Consider the following 15367-nt stretch of genomic DNA (forward strand, 5'->3'; position numbering starts at 1 on the left):
TGGTCCGGCTGCCTTGGTGTTCTGGGGTGAGAAGGGTATCTGCACACCCTCCTGCCCAAGCACCTTTGGCAGAGCTCCCAGGTACAGGCTAGCCCCAGCAAGCTGTTATAGTGATATGCAGCTCTTAAGCAAAGTTCAGCTCTTTTAGAAGTGATTTCAGCTCATAGGCTTGCTGGGGTGCCTCGGGCAGACGCAGGGAGAGAGAGACGGGGAGCGCTGTGTGAGGTTCCACCGGAGGATCTTTATTTCATCTTCCGTGAAGGGTTCAGGGACAGCTTACTTCCAACGAGCTAGGGAAACTGAGGGGTTTTTATAGGGTACAGGGGTTTTGAGAAATGGTCCAATGGTGTGGGTCAGGGTACAAATTGACCTGTTGTCTTACAGGAAGATAACAGAGGGTCTGAGGCGCGGGAAAAGGGGTTCTTTTGCTAGTCAGCATGACTATGCATTTTCTCTGCCCTTAGGCAGCTAATCTCCAGAGGGGCCTAGCAGGCCTATCTGCTGCAACAACTTACCACTTAGGATAGAGATTTCTTTGTCACCAGCAAATGAAGACCAATCAGCTGCTAAACTTCAGCTCAGGAATATGCCACTAGTGATGGACAACACCCAACACCTCCTTAATGACCAGACTGCAACACATTGCAAAGTCCTGAGATGCTGTCCCTGCACTCAGGCTCAGAGACCCTTTTCAAAGTGTTCATTACTCTTTCGCACAAGGCAAAAGAATCCCTCTGTGGGCCAAGGGTATATGTACATTAAAAGATAGAACTACATGTTTCATCTTGAACTCTGAATGTATGTGTGTAAGGAAAGCATGTGCAGAAATGACTTACCAGAAAGGAAGACATCTGGGTTAGATGTTCTCTTCACTTAGTTAATCACATGGAAGTGTCATTCCAAAGAACTTTGTGTATTAAGCCTGAGGAAAGTGCTTTGTTCAAAAGTGATATGCACATACCAAATGTGAGAACGAGAGTTCCCCTATGACCCGCAAAATCCACCATTTACCCTATTATGTATGCAGTATGTATGCTGTCAGGTCATTTTTTACACACTCACATAGTATTTTCCAATCTATGATGAATGCTAAACAAGATGAGGGCTATTCCTTGACATGCCACACTAGTGAGAAAGTTAAATGACCTTTTTGTGAGTTCCAAGTTCAATGTATCCACAGAGAAGGTGAAACGCTCCTGTGCCACAGACATAAACATGGGTCCGGTTGTACAGCTGAAGAACACGGATAAAATTGGCACATTGTGTCTGTTGGAAAAAGAAAGATAAAGGTTACTTTTCATGTTACAGCCATAGGACTGGTGTACTTAAAACTACTGTAGCAGGGACTGTTTATGAAGTAGTTCAGAGCTGTGACAGCTACAATTTGACAGTGGCTATCTACCAGGCAGTTCACCAATCAGACATGCAAACCTAATTCTGCTGTAATGCTTACAGCCACAAGAAACTGCGTGCTCACAGCACAGTTTGGAGGGTATCTGTTCAGCCTGTGTCCTAGCAAACAACACCTGCCAACAACTGGGCAGAGGTCGCAGAGCCACTGGGTTTGTCTGGCTACCAATGCTCCTGCCTTTGCTTCCCAGCTCAGGGTGCTTTAACACCAAAGATTACATGATTAAAGTAACTGTGGTGGGCTGAAAGGCTTCAACACACTTCAAAAGGTGTGCTTTGTCTCTGCACCAACCACATCTTACTGGTGACTTTTATTTGGTTGTTTCCGAGTCCAACAGGCTGTCCTGGCTCTAGCTGGGCTTGGTCCTTGCTGAGAAGCACAGGCAGATGCTATGTGCTCCAAGGATGATACATGGGCTGGAGGAAAAGGCTTGCTCTAGCTTTCCCCAGAATGAAATTAATACAGAAACAAAAAACAAGTACTTCAGAGGGAATACACAAGATCTGTTCATACTTTCTAGACATCATCCTACACCTAAGTGAGAGTCCAAAACAAATATTTCCCTCCCAGGACCCTTTCCTTCTTCTCTTAGTATAGAAATAGAACAGCACAAATCTTCCATATACACCAGTATAAGAAAATTTCAGTGCTCAGCAAAGGTGTTGTTTAGGTTTTGACTGCTGTAAAGACAATGGTAGCAACAAGTTAGAATAAGAAGTTGAAATTCTTCAGGCGGAGAGAGCTGAGAGTGTTTTGCACTAGAATCTACTGACATGCTGGATAGAAATTAGGAGATTTTTTTGAGACAAAATGAAGAAATTTTATTTTGCAGCCAGGAAATGTTTACATTTATAGCAGGCTCTAGACACATGATGTAATCTGTGGCAAGCAAAACATATAAAAGTTGTATTGTATACACATACGTACCTTAAATATACTTCCTAATGAAAATTTGTGGTTCCACAGAAAAGCCGTTGAGTCTGACATCTTCTTTTAACCCTAACTCAAGCAGTCTGCAAGTTAAGTTGATTTGTACACTGCTCTACTACTCTGTTTCTTTAATGAATTATAATGAAGCTACATTCAGGACACTCCCAAGAAAAAAAGAAGCATTTTAATGTGAAAAGAGAGGATTTCATGGAAGGATTGCCTGGTATACATTTCTGAGATAAGTCCATTCATCTCTCAGCTGCATTTATTACATCAAAGAAAAACTCAGCACAATTGCTGCCTGCAATATTGAATTTTTTAAAACATTCGTTTTTAAAAACAATAGCAATGTAATTTTTTTAATGAAGAAAAAACACTTAGGACATTAGTTCAGAAGAAGTGTAACAAGACCTTACTAATGCATTTTGTGTATTTACTAACAAACACACACGTATTCTTAAATCTCAGCAATAATAAAAAATATACATCATGCTTACCTGGGCATCTTTCCCAGCTAATTTTCATAATTCTACCTTTTCTTTTGCTGCAGGCCAGTAAATCTGTAACATAGTTAAAATAAGACAAAGACTATGAAGATTATAACCTGTCCTGTGACTGTTAGATTAATTATTCCATGAATAAACAGTTAAAACAGATTTATGCATGTTGAAAAACCTTGCCTGTAAATTGAAATGAACTTGACTTCAAATACAAGATACCATGACAAAAAGTTAAGAGGTTTTAAATCAACCCCACCCCCCACCCCCGATCTTTGTTTATTTCTTCATTGGCTATGTGTACTTTTAAAAAGCATTCTGTTAATCTGGCCAGGGCACCTTGGCACTACTATGTGTTTCCCTCAAAGTTATGATGAGCCAAATCATCTGGAAACTAAACTGAATGCAAAGCCAGGCAAATTACATTGGTGAAGAATTTAGGCCAGTGGACTTGGTATAACTGTTATAAAAAATACTTAGCTTTCTGCCAATTTTCAAATGAAAATAACTAGCTTCAAAAAACTAAGGATAGCTCTAGGGAAATTTGTAGAACAAAAAGTACATTTCACAGAAATCAACAGTGCATGGTTTAACAATGTCACCCGTCAACATTAACTGAGTTTACTGAGAAAATGAAACAGAAGTTTAGAGTAGAATTGCGGACCTTAGATAATTGGCATTAAATATTGATATTGTTTCTCTTTCTTTTTTAATCTGCCCTGAAGAATTCTATAAAATGGGTTTTGGTGTAGATGAATCCAGATGGCAAAATACTATCAGTTACTGTAATCCAAATTATTATGTAAGTGAAGAAATATAAATGAACAACAGCTCAGGTTCTGCCTCACTGATTTCAATTAAGCAGTCAAGACTGGATATGATTGAGTACAGGTTTGATTCTAATAAATTTAAAATAGAAGCTAAATAAAAATTCTTCTACAACGACATTGATAAAAATGGGTAATTTTTACTTCTAATTTTGACAAGGCAAAACTGTTATTTCTTATAACTAATAGTAAAAACACTACAAACCACACTAATTTTTAAGCTAATATTGATTAGTACATTGTCTCAAGTCCCAGGCACCAGTCAGCAGGTCATTAGTAGTCACAAATGCTTTAGAGTAGTCTCCAATCACACTTTACAAAATCTTAAATAGCAAATCCATAAGAATTAAGAATTATTGTAATATGCATCAGAAATAAAAACATCATCAAGGAAGGATGCACAACTCAATGGCATACAAGAGTAGTTGACTGCTGTCATATTCCCTTCCACCCAGCTGTTGGCACCTTGTAGGAAGAGACTTGACGTACACAGGCTCAGTCCCACATGGGTAAGGAAAGCAAAAAGCCATTGTCCTGTGCCAAGCACCTTCATTTCCCAAAACCTACAGTCACCGTTCCTCTCAATCTGGAAACACTTGATTTTACTTCTTCCTTTTTCATTCCCAGTGAAAATGGATGTACTGGATTTCTGCAAGGAAATTAATTTCCTCTCACGTGAATTTAGTTACCTTTCTGATAAAAACCTCTTAGTAGAGATAATGTAGTTTAAGTTACTTAAACCTTAACCCTCTACAACATTTACACAGAGTCAGAGATAAGACAGTGTAGCAGCATTGCAGCACTGGAGCGTAACTTTGCTTTCCCAGAGCATTTTCTCAGAATGATCTGGTCATCACCCTGACCACATACCTCTGAATAAAGTATAAAAAAAAATGTAACCTGAAATCAGCCGTGCCAGGGTGTATGGGTGGCACAGTGCACAGTGCCAGGAAGCACAGAGGAAAGTACTGGGAATATCAGGAAGGGCTGAAGGTAGGTCCAGTCTGGTCTCTGCTTGGGCAGAGTGGGATGAGTCTCCATTGCAACACAGGTCAAGTTTAAGAAGAAAAGCTGATGAAAAGGAACAGAGAGAGGTATGTGAGATCATGGCTCTCCAAACACATCTGGCCAAGGAGATTTGTCTGAGCTGTCAGCTCTCTTGTACATAAACTTTATGGCCAATTCTGCCCTAGATCCCTGAATCATTTACAGGAAAAAGCCTAGAGGCCAAGGGGCTTGGGAGATGTTTGGCAAAAGTTTAGTTATCCAGTTAGGCAGACAAGATGTCCCTTTGTAGGCTTTTGAAAATGCCCAGCTCTCCTTGTCAAATACACAGAAGAACTGGAGGCGTTAAAAACAGAGACATCTGCTTCAAGGCATCAGAAGGGTTAATGGACTTGACTTACTCTCCATTCTTCTACAGATCCCTTCATGGAAATTAGTGTTTGTCCTACAAGGCTGAAATACACACACTCACACTTCTATATTAATTGACCACAGACAATTATATTAAAAAATCAATTGTTTTACTCCCTAGTTAGTCAACAGCCTCAGTATTTAGCATTACAGAAAGCCGCATTAGACAATGAAAAGTGAAGCTAAGTGATCCAACTTGAAAATCAATTTGTAATTATATATGGGGTAGTGAAAGTGATATTTATTTGCTTTACATATGAGAAATGAGAGGTTCCCAGAAACTGTCAGTTCTAAACTGTAATACATCAAGAAAATTACATAATAAATAATGAGTTGATGTGCTGAGCAAGAAAGCATAAACCTAATTTTTTATTACAGGACATGCTGTGTAACAGTACCACAGATCTGGTTCCCTCAAACACTGACACAAGTAACGTTACACATCTGTATTGACTTTTCTGTAGGGGGTGAAATTAATTTCTACTGTTATATTTTATTCTGATAAGTTACTTAGTTTTACAAAATCCCAAAAAAGTAAGACCACATGCTCCTGGAGTTTCTGTTAGATTTAAAATCATTGAGCTTTTAAATGGTTTGAAGCTTAAAAATTGGTAATTTTTAAAATATTTTTTTCTACTTACATTCTTTATTCACAATGGTAACATCTTATTAATATTTTTTTCCCATATTCCTCAATAAGCAAAAGTTTCAAGGAATGGAAACAAAAGACAGATAACCAGGCACTATATATTAAAGGTGACAACAACATTGACTTAAGTTATAATCAGTTTGTGTTACAAACAGTACAAATTATATATTTAATATATTTTATAGTATATATATATATATATATATATATATATATATCTGTATTTGAAATGTCTGGAAAAATCTTAGCATAGCTTAGCAGAGTTACTGAATTTAAGACAAGAATGCAACTAGTTGGAATATGGGAACTGTATACTTAAATAGGATTCTTTTCTAAATCTTCAGTTTATTTTCCTTTTAAAATAACCATATCAAAATTCCAAAGATTTGCTACTGTCAGGATTTCCAGATTTTATCTTTTGTTGCCCATTTAAAAAAAAACCCAAAACAACCTTACCATTACTTTTAAATCATTCTTCAAATATTTTCTTAAATTTAGCAACAGGAAAGAAATTAAATTCTCCTAATAAATGAAAGTTAATAAGCTCTTTTTTATCAGAGAGAAAGAATACCTCCCAGGAGTATGAAATTAAGCAGTACATAAGTGTAGGACAGATAAGGTATCACTTTAAAGGGTAGATTGAAATTGATTTCTGATTTAAACAAAACATTTAAAACCACAAAGCTCTTTTCTAAATCAGGAGCAGCAGATTTCTAAAAGTAACATTTTCCTGTCCACTAAATAGGCATTTTTACTATGAGAAAGGAATGAAAAGGAAAGCAAATTTTTTAAAAAATGTGATATATAAATTAGTATGTGGATGCTATATATATATATATATATATATATATATATATATATATAATATATAATATATGGATCCACCCCTCTCATTCCAAAAGAGCTTAATTCAGCTGCTATCTGTCATCAATTAACAATACCGATATTTAACTCCTTTTTCAGTATCTATCTATCTCAGTATCAGATTTTGTTCCTAAGCTAACACTTCAGACTATAAATCCTTAGGAGAAGGGATTCTCAAAAATAAGACAGTGAAGTCTGATTACAAAGAAAAATGTTGTGTGAAATTACAGCTTTTTCAAGAATCACTTCCAGTTAGGCTTCTAGATCTAGGATGGTGCAGGACTTCATAAAATGGGTGGAAATGGTATATATTGTCCACAATACAAAAGAGGAAGACCACAAGCTACCTAAACAATTTAAAAAGCCATTGGTCTTACTTCATCTGTTTGTAAGGTTTCAAATCAAGTTTTTAGTTAGGGAAGAGATAACACAAGTTTCCAATGAAAATGGAGTGTGGTAGAGAAGACAATATAACTTGGTAAACAGACATTGGTTCACTCTAATATTGTACTTTAATAACCCAGCTGAAGTACTTTAAGGTGCTAGAGCTGCCCTTCCCCATGGCTCCACTTAAGTATTTACTAAATTGTCACATGGAAACTGATTAGCTCAGCTGCAAAAAACGGGCACTAGTACAAGGGAAAAAAATGGTCTGATAAGTAAAGAACTTGAGGTAGAAAGCTACTCATGGAGTTCCTCAAGAAACAGGGTCAGAGCTCATCCTGTTTCATGTACCCTTCAGCAGCCTTGATAAAAACCCAGAACTCTGCCACAGCACATGCAGGTGACAGAAAGTTGGAAAGCACCACTAATACAAGTGGAGTTAAATTATGAAGGAAGAATCAAAGGGCTCTAAAGACCAGAATTATAAACAGCTAGAGGAAATGGGTATAAACTGCTCACAAATAAATATATATAACAGATCATAGATTTTAACAAAAATTAAATCTGAAACATTGGAGTAACAAGGATCTGTTCCACAGCAACATTCCTAAAGAAGTTGCATGAAGTATCCCAAAGGGCCACTTGTAACAGCTGGGTTACAAAAGGAATAACTGCTCCATGAGGTAGGTGGGGCTGCTAGCAGGGAGTGAGACCAATTGACCAGTGTGACTCCTGCCAGTTGCAGGTCCCCAGGATAGCCACGCTCATGCCAGCAGCAAGCACTGGGGTGTCTCATTGAGGCTGTTGGCTTTCAGCAGCCCTGGGGCTTTCACCAGAGCCTCTCCTGTGCCTGATGCTGTGCACGTGCTGCAGCACTTCTCAATCAGTGCAGCCCCTGGTACCAGACACCCCCAAGTGCTCTGCTAGTGATGCATGGAGCACCAGCAGGGTGTGTCCCTACCCAGGAGTGAAGGACATCAGCTGATCAGCACCTCTCAAAACACTCACACACCAAATCTGGGGCCTGGGAAGAAAGGGATTGCTCCCTCCCTATTTTAAAGGAAGGAAAAGTGATAAAAGCATTTAGATGAAAATACAGATTTTAAACAGCTGCTTGATGCAGAAAGAGAAGGACAGCTTTCTTCCCTTGTTTCATTCTATGTACTAGATATTCATCATACTGATGCTTGAGGGAAGGCATGCAATAAAATTACAGCTTCCTGGGCTTCAAAATGTCTTATTAAGGCTTTGTGAAGCATGTACACTATAACTTAGAAGCTTAGGCTCACCGGTATGGGTAAATTCCCCATATGACAGTCCCAACTTCCATTTCTGAAGAACAAAGCCAGACTGAGTTGTAAACCCTTTGTCACATTGGCATATGCAATATACTCCCCCTGAGAAAATCTGCTCCATGAAAAACTACCCCACTGTATGAAAAAAAAAAAAAAAAATCATGACTTAGCTCAATGAGACCATAAAATGAATACAGTAAAGAGGCAACATGAGCCAAACAGACTGAAGTAAACCAGGAGACAGTCTAATCCTAGTTTTGTTTTTGCCTTACTATATGCGACAGTCAGGTCTCAATTTTCTCACCAGTAAAATGACAATAATGTGACTTTTTAAAATTTTATTTTCTTGATTTTCTGAAGCACTTTGAAATTCATAGCTCAAAAGACAAAAGCAAAGAAAAACAGTAAGATCAAGGAGCACTGAGAAAACATACAGCAGTGATCCAATAAGAATGTCACCCTGCTGCATAAGACAGTAACACAAATGTCATGCCCCAATGCAGTAAGAGTGGGTGTTCATGGATTGCATCCTGAGAACTAGGACATTTGTCACTGCTGTATACTGACCCCAGGCCACTTCACTGAAAATTACTGCATGCACTAAAAATTTACTGAATTTCCCAGAAGACACTGGAAAGAATTTAATGCATTCTCTGTATTATTTCGTGGAAAACAAAGAGTGTTACAATTATCACAGAATCACAGAATATTCTGAGTTGGAAGGGACCTACAGGGATCATTGAGTTCAACTCTTAAATGAATGGCCTGTACAGGGACTGACTCCATGACCTTGACAGTATTTGCACCATGCCCCAACCAACTGCACTAATTAGAGAGAAAATGATCTGATTTTAGCACACCATATTCATATACCAGTTGTTCTCTAAATCTCTCACATCTGCTGCATTAATGCGGGCAGCAGGGAAGTCCACAGCTTGAGGAACTGGACAGATTGTTCTCACACACAAATCCTAACAGGAATTTTACCCCAAGCAGGTCTCGTAACTGACTTCCACTGTAATTGCTGTACTCTGGAATTCAATATTTTAAAGTCATCAGCAAACAGAGGAAGCTGATACATCTAAGTTCCTCATCTATATTTCTCCCTGTATTTGAAAACTAACCGGGTTGTCCTTAGAGTTTTTCTATCTAACTTTCTTTATAGCAGTTTCATCAAGGTTTAGCTAACTCCCAGAAATACTTAAGAGATCCTTAAAAGCCAAGAAGGTATCCTTAATATTTTTTTCATCTGCCACAGACCTTCACCTGTGGTACTATTTCCCATACCTACAACACACATCCAACGAAATAAACTGACCAGAATTTCCATCTCCAATTATTTCATAGTAACAGAAAATTGGATCTCTGATATATATAATATATATATCATCTGATGTAACAGGAAGAGAGAATATGAGGCTTGTTTCAAAGTGATTTACAACACAGCAGGAATGCCAGTGTCAGTGCACGGCATTCTTTATTTTCATGGAGCTGTCAAACTGAGTAAAGTGCACTGGAAGTCAGAGGAAAATAAAATCTATATATTTGGAAGACATATTCACAAGATTTTGGTAGCTTAAATTTGGCAGGCGGCTGTTAGAGTGAAACCTCATATTAGAACCAAATGGGCTTTAATATTGCATCTGTCTGCGACAAAGCAACATCTCCACATGCCCCAGTTCTCCTCTTAAACTGCGATCTCCAACACAACTTAAGTAGCAGCCAATACTTCCAGCCTCAAGGGTTTTCTGAAAAGTGCATTTTCATGTGTATGTTATGAGCACATGTGAAAGCTTAAAGAAAATAGATTAGATGCTGATTTGGTTTACACTGGATTAAATCTTCAAAGGCTTCAGTGCTTCTACACTTCATTTTCCACAGCGCAACCACAGCAGACTTCTGACTATTGTCTGTTTCTCCTAAAAGGAAACCATGCACCAGGATTTTTAGGGTAAATGGCATTGCTCCTGACATGTTTATCACTTCAGACTAAAAACAAATCCTACCTTTGAAAAAGCCAATGACCAATATAAGGAAATGTTTTCAGAGAGCAGGATACTGGCCATTCTTTATACCTAAACACATGGGTAAAACACAAAAATGACAGCGGATGTTTATGGGAACATAATTTATGGCAACAATGCAAAAGGAAGCAACAGAGACACTCTCTTCCACCTAGGATTGTTGTCATTCTGGATTCATACTGCTTTCTTCACATCTTGCTCTATCTGTTCATTTGTGTCTGTAAACACTTGTCAAAAGCTTTCACTTTGTCTACACAGGGACCTGAATTTAAGTCTGTCAAACAACATTATAGAGTCAATAGCTCCTAGGTAAGACCCCTCCAAGGGCTAGCAAGCACAAAGATATCACCTGTACCTCTGCAAGTCCCTAACCTGAAGTTTCACTGGGTTTATCCTAGATTATCCTAATGCCCCACTTTCATCAATTTAAATATCTCCCGTGGTTTCCACATGACTCTTTGGCCTTCAGTTATGTTTCCTGGCAAACTTTTTCTTCTGACAGGTCAAGAAAGCTTCACTCTCAGACTGTCTGCAGTTTTGCTGACAAGCAGGAAGCTAACCTCCTTTGAGCTATAGAATAAGCAACACATATTTTTTAAGAAGAATCAACTTGGTATTACGGTGTTTCAAGGCTGCAGTAAACACCTCAGACTCTGTATGTGTTCCTGAGGCTCAGGCCTGATGGCAAGAACCAAAGCCTCCTTTCGGTACTGGCTAAATTCCCACTGGATTCACTCCTAATTGAGACCATGCTTATATAGACTGACAGAAAGTTTCTCAGAGCAATGAATGTAAAATTCTGCTCCTGCATCTCAAGGGTGCTGTTTTACATAAGTATGCATACGTATTTGCACACATGTTCCCCTTCCTGCAGAGATGGGTGGGTCACACTGCAAGCAGTGCTGAAATACAAGCCCACTTGAACTGCTGGCAAGCAATGGAGTTATCGAAAAAAATTACATGCAGCTATTTCCTGAGCATTTACCCAGCAGATAAATATATATTTATGCGTATGTATATTTTTCCCTGTGAAATACAGTTAACAGTCAATACAAGAGGGCATTCAAGGATGTCACAAGCTGGCTGTACATGCCAGAGAAACAGTAGCAGCTACAAACCAAGGATGCTCCAAGCAATGATAATTTGTGACCCAGAGCCAGTGCACACTGGGACAGATGAAAACAACTTATTCCAAAGCTGCTACTTGGGGATCTGACATGTTTATCGATTTGGCCCACATGGGGCTGTGTCTTCTAGCACTGACAGCTCCTGCAGGTTGGCAGCTTTTCAAAAGCTTGTCAGGCCTTGATAGCATTCCGATTCCCGTGGAGCTGGGCGGGTTGCGCTGCGGATCACACCGTGATAATCGCGCTGACATGTAACCCCACGTGCACTGTTAGCACAGCCACAGAAAGGGGCACCACTGTTTTGCAGCTATTTACTCACTGTTTACCCAGCTGACAACATTTTCTATTTCCTACTTATTTAGCTTAAGGAGTAAAATAGAAAAGGCTTTAAGCAAACCCACAAGAAAATTCAATGTACTAGAGTAATATTTCCAGCAGGATCCCCGAGCCTGGTGTTCCGACAGAATTTCTTCTCCAGCTTTCTAGCTTCTCATGCTATTAAGCCTCCTTTTGCTTTACACAGCACTTCAGGTGGTAATGGCACAGAGGCCTTCTGTAGAACAGCTTTCTCTCACTGACCATCTTTATTTTACTCATAGGAAGAAATCACAATTCTTCCAGTTTGCAAACAGCTTGCAGAATTTGTCAGGCATGTGAGGATCTTTCAAAAAAAGACTGTGGCACTTGATAATGCTGCTCCAGCAACAGGAGCTAAAGGCTTCTATACAGGAAAACTTCAGAGAAAATGTATGTATCCCTGCTACAGAAAGGGGATTATCCATTGCTAAACATTATATATTTATTGACTATAATCACTTTAGCTTTCTGCATTCGCCTGTCATTCTGGAAGACTTGCTTAATACACTGTGGTACTTATTGTTGCTTTATAATGACGTTTGCAAGCACTGGAAACCAGACAGATTTTTTTTAAAGCTGCCAGCTAAGGAAGTTTTCAACCTATTACACAATAAATTGAATAACAACTGCAATGATTTAAGAAATTGGGACTCCAGCAGAACTATTGATTTATTTCATAAGGAAAAATACGCTAGGAAATAAAGCCATAACTTAATATATGTAAGTCAAATTAACTAATTTAGGTAAATAAATAGTTTTTTTTAAGGAAGTTATTAAATTCTATATATGTATAAATTAGAGAAGAGATCAGGATACAATGCTTTGGGTGCTTCTTTGAATAGTATTCCAGAAATGTCTTAATACAGAGCTTCAGACTCTAAAATATACTCATGCCTATTAATTATATCCACATACGAGAATAAATTGTTGGGGATTCTGACTTGGCTTTTGAAGGTATCAGTAGCTCCTAACAAAACAAATATCTGAAACGGAGAGCTGTATTAAAATAAGAGCATTTGAAAGTTAATGTTCAGCTTTGTTTTAAAGAAAGGAAACCCTAAACTATGAACAATGTTGCATTCTAGTCTCAAAGTTGTTACACCTTTCTTGCCCCCTCAGCTTGCCACAGTCCTTCCTCGAAGTCATTAATAAACACATCATTTATAGGCAGAAACTTAATATTCTAATCAATTTCTGCTCATTTTAGTGGCTGTGTGTAAGCAGATTATTTTTCCCAGACAACTCGTACTCCACAGGAGTACAAAGGACACACTTCAGACCGTTGTAGTCCCAACATGTGTGGTTTCCTCATGCTGGGAAAGCCTGGAAGCGAGCTGCCTTGCCTGGTGCCAACCCAAACTACGGTCAGGCTAAACACAGCACCGGCAAATGCTACTTTCTGACACTTCCCTGCTACTGTAGAGTATCCTCTAGCATCCTCCTCAGCAACTGAGATTTATACACAGTTCCTCAGGCTATTTCCTTTATCTCATCCCTTTCCTCCACTGACAAGATTCAACCAGCCAAGTGCAGTGGAATTAAAGAGAAACACTTGTGTGACATTGCCTTGTGCTACCTGGGCATTTACACAAGAAGATACATTTATAAAAGTTGTTGGAATGCCCATGGAGGCCTTGGAAATCATCACACCAGGATGCTCTGCAAGGCTTCTCAAGTCAGTTCTTCCCACTTAGATATATTTTGCTTCATGTGGGTTTTTTTCTGAGAATTTAATTATTATCTGAATAGTTAAACTGTTATTAATTTACTACTAAAAGAAGTAGAAGAATTTGAACCTGCATGCATATTTAGTCTAGATATGCAAGTGGTTAGGAATTTTATTCCCTCCTTTCAGGTTACCACAGATATGTAAGCATACATTCTGTATTCACCTTAGGAAAGGCAAATTTTCCTTCCAACACAGAGTCTTTTCTCTGTAACATTATAGCACTGTCGGACTGCAGGTTAGTTCTCCTGGCTCTCTGTTCTACTCTTCTTGGAAAGCACAAGGTCCATAATGATCAGTGGTGGCTTGGCCAAAGGCAAAATGTCACCAGCTTGGACTGAGGCGTGGCTCACGCAGGGTGCTGCCACCTCCAGCAAGGTCTGGGCTCATAAAGCCCCATTGAACATAATGGGGAGTGACAGCACTCAGCATCTCTTAGGAGGCAAGCAGCATCCCACAGAAACAGAACTCTGCTTTTCACACAAACAAAACTTGTTTTCTGCAGAAAGCCTACACCACCAATCAATTTGTAGTCTGAAAATTTGTGATTATAATTAGCAGTGCTGTTATTAATGCAATATCCTGAGGGGGTGGTGGATTTTGAGTCAATTACTGAGATGACAGAAGCAAGTTAAGTGCTTGATAAAGCATCCCAGGAAGAAATTTCCTGAAATACTCAAAATCTGAGTTGTACAAAAACTGGCATGTGCAGCATTGCTGAAGTCAAGATGAGGAGCAAGATGTTCTGCCTGGTACTGTATCTCTTCTATACAATGACAGCAAGTGTTGCCCTCAAACATGTGGGCAAAATAGTCTCTTGTTCCACCTGTTCAGCCCCTGCATGCAATCACGTTAATTCAGGGTCAGTTGCCTCTTCAGAACTGGCAGCAGAACACAGGAATTTAAAACCCCCCTCTGGTGCCTAAAGAAAATACCAAACACAGCTGACAATTCAAATTTTCTTCATGTCTGGAAGAAGCAGGAAACCAGTTTTCATGTGTTCCCATGCAAGCATCTGGTTTTCACTCGTAGCAGTCAACTGCGCTTACCAAAGCTCCAGTTCACCATATCTACCAGAAATATTGAAGGCTAAATTGACATCTTATTATCTCAATTTAACACATTGTCACTGGGCACAGGCAAGGGACTGCAGCAGATCCCAGTGGAAGCTTTTCCTATTGCTAGTAATTCTAGATATTAACAGAAATGCTAAAATTGCCACTTACATTTTACTAGAATTTAAACCATCTAAATTGCCTCTGCTCTGTTCAGTATCACAGTAAAGCAATCCTAGTGACGCCAGGAAGCGATGAAAGAGCTGTCTTCAGTTATTTCCTTCCAAATGCTTATGAATGAGGAGGGTAACCATGACCAGGGAAGTTGAGAAGTGAAAACTCTGAGCTACATTTTTCCTGTTTGCTGATATTTTGATGCTATTTTCATGCACTGCAGGGCTCTTCCACATAGCTAATCTCTTGCAGGTCATCAGTCACACAGGAGATCATATAGCATGAGAAATTCAATTGATTTAAGATAATATGTATAACTGTGGGAGGTGAGATCACCAAATATTGGTAAATTGCATTGCACAACGAATCTGCAGTTACCCAGTGTGAAATAAATAAATAAAAACACAAAACACACAAAAATGGAATTTAACAAAATTTAACTTAGGAGATAAACTCCATGGAAAGCCCACTGACCTTTTTTACATTTTTGTTTACATCAACCAAGTTGAGCTGGAAGATGTGGTCCTTTGTCCCGACTAGCAGCCGGCCCCTCTCCTCATCTAGCAGCAGGGCTCGAAAATCAAGTCCCTCTGTTGAGCCCAGGAATGGGATGCAGCTGTTTGAAAGCAGC

The 15367-nt window shown here is 38.9% G+C and overlaps 1 long non-coding RNA gene across 1 annotated transcript; it reads right to left on the reverse strand.

The window, feature by feature from the left end:
- Positions 1-1145: 1145 nt before the first annotated feature.
- On the reverse strand, positions 1146-15367 carry LOC137467020 (uncharacterized). The gene is made up of 3 exons (XR_010995376.1): positions 15211-15367; positions 2839-2901; positions 1146-1266 (listed from the first exon to the last, which is right to left on the reverse strand). It is a non-coding gene; the product is annotated as an uncharacterized lncRNA (long non-coding RNA).

This window comes from Anomalospiza imberbis, unplaced genomic scaffold, assembly GCF_031753505.1.
Source record: "Anomalospiza imberbis isolate Cuckoo-Finch-1a 21T00152 unplaced genomic scaffold, ASM3175350v1 scaffold_50, whole genome shotgun sequence".
NCBI lineage: Eukaryota > Metazoa > Chordata > Aves > Passeriformes > Viduidae > Anomalospiza > Anomalospiza imberbis.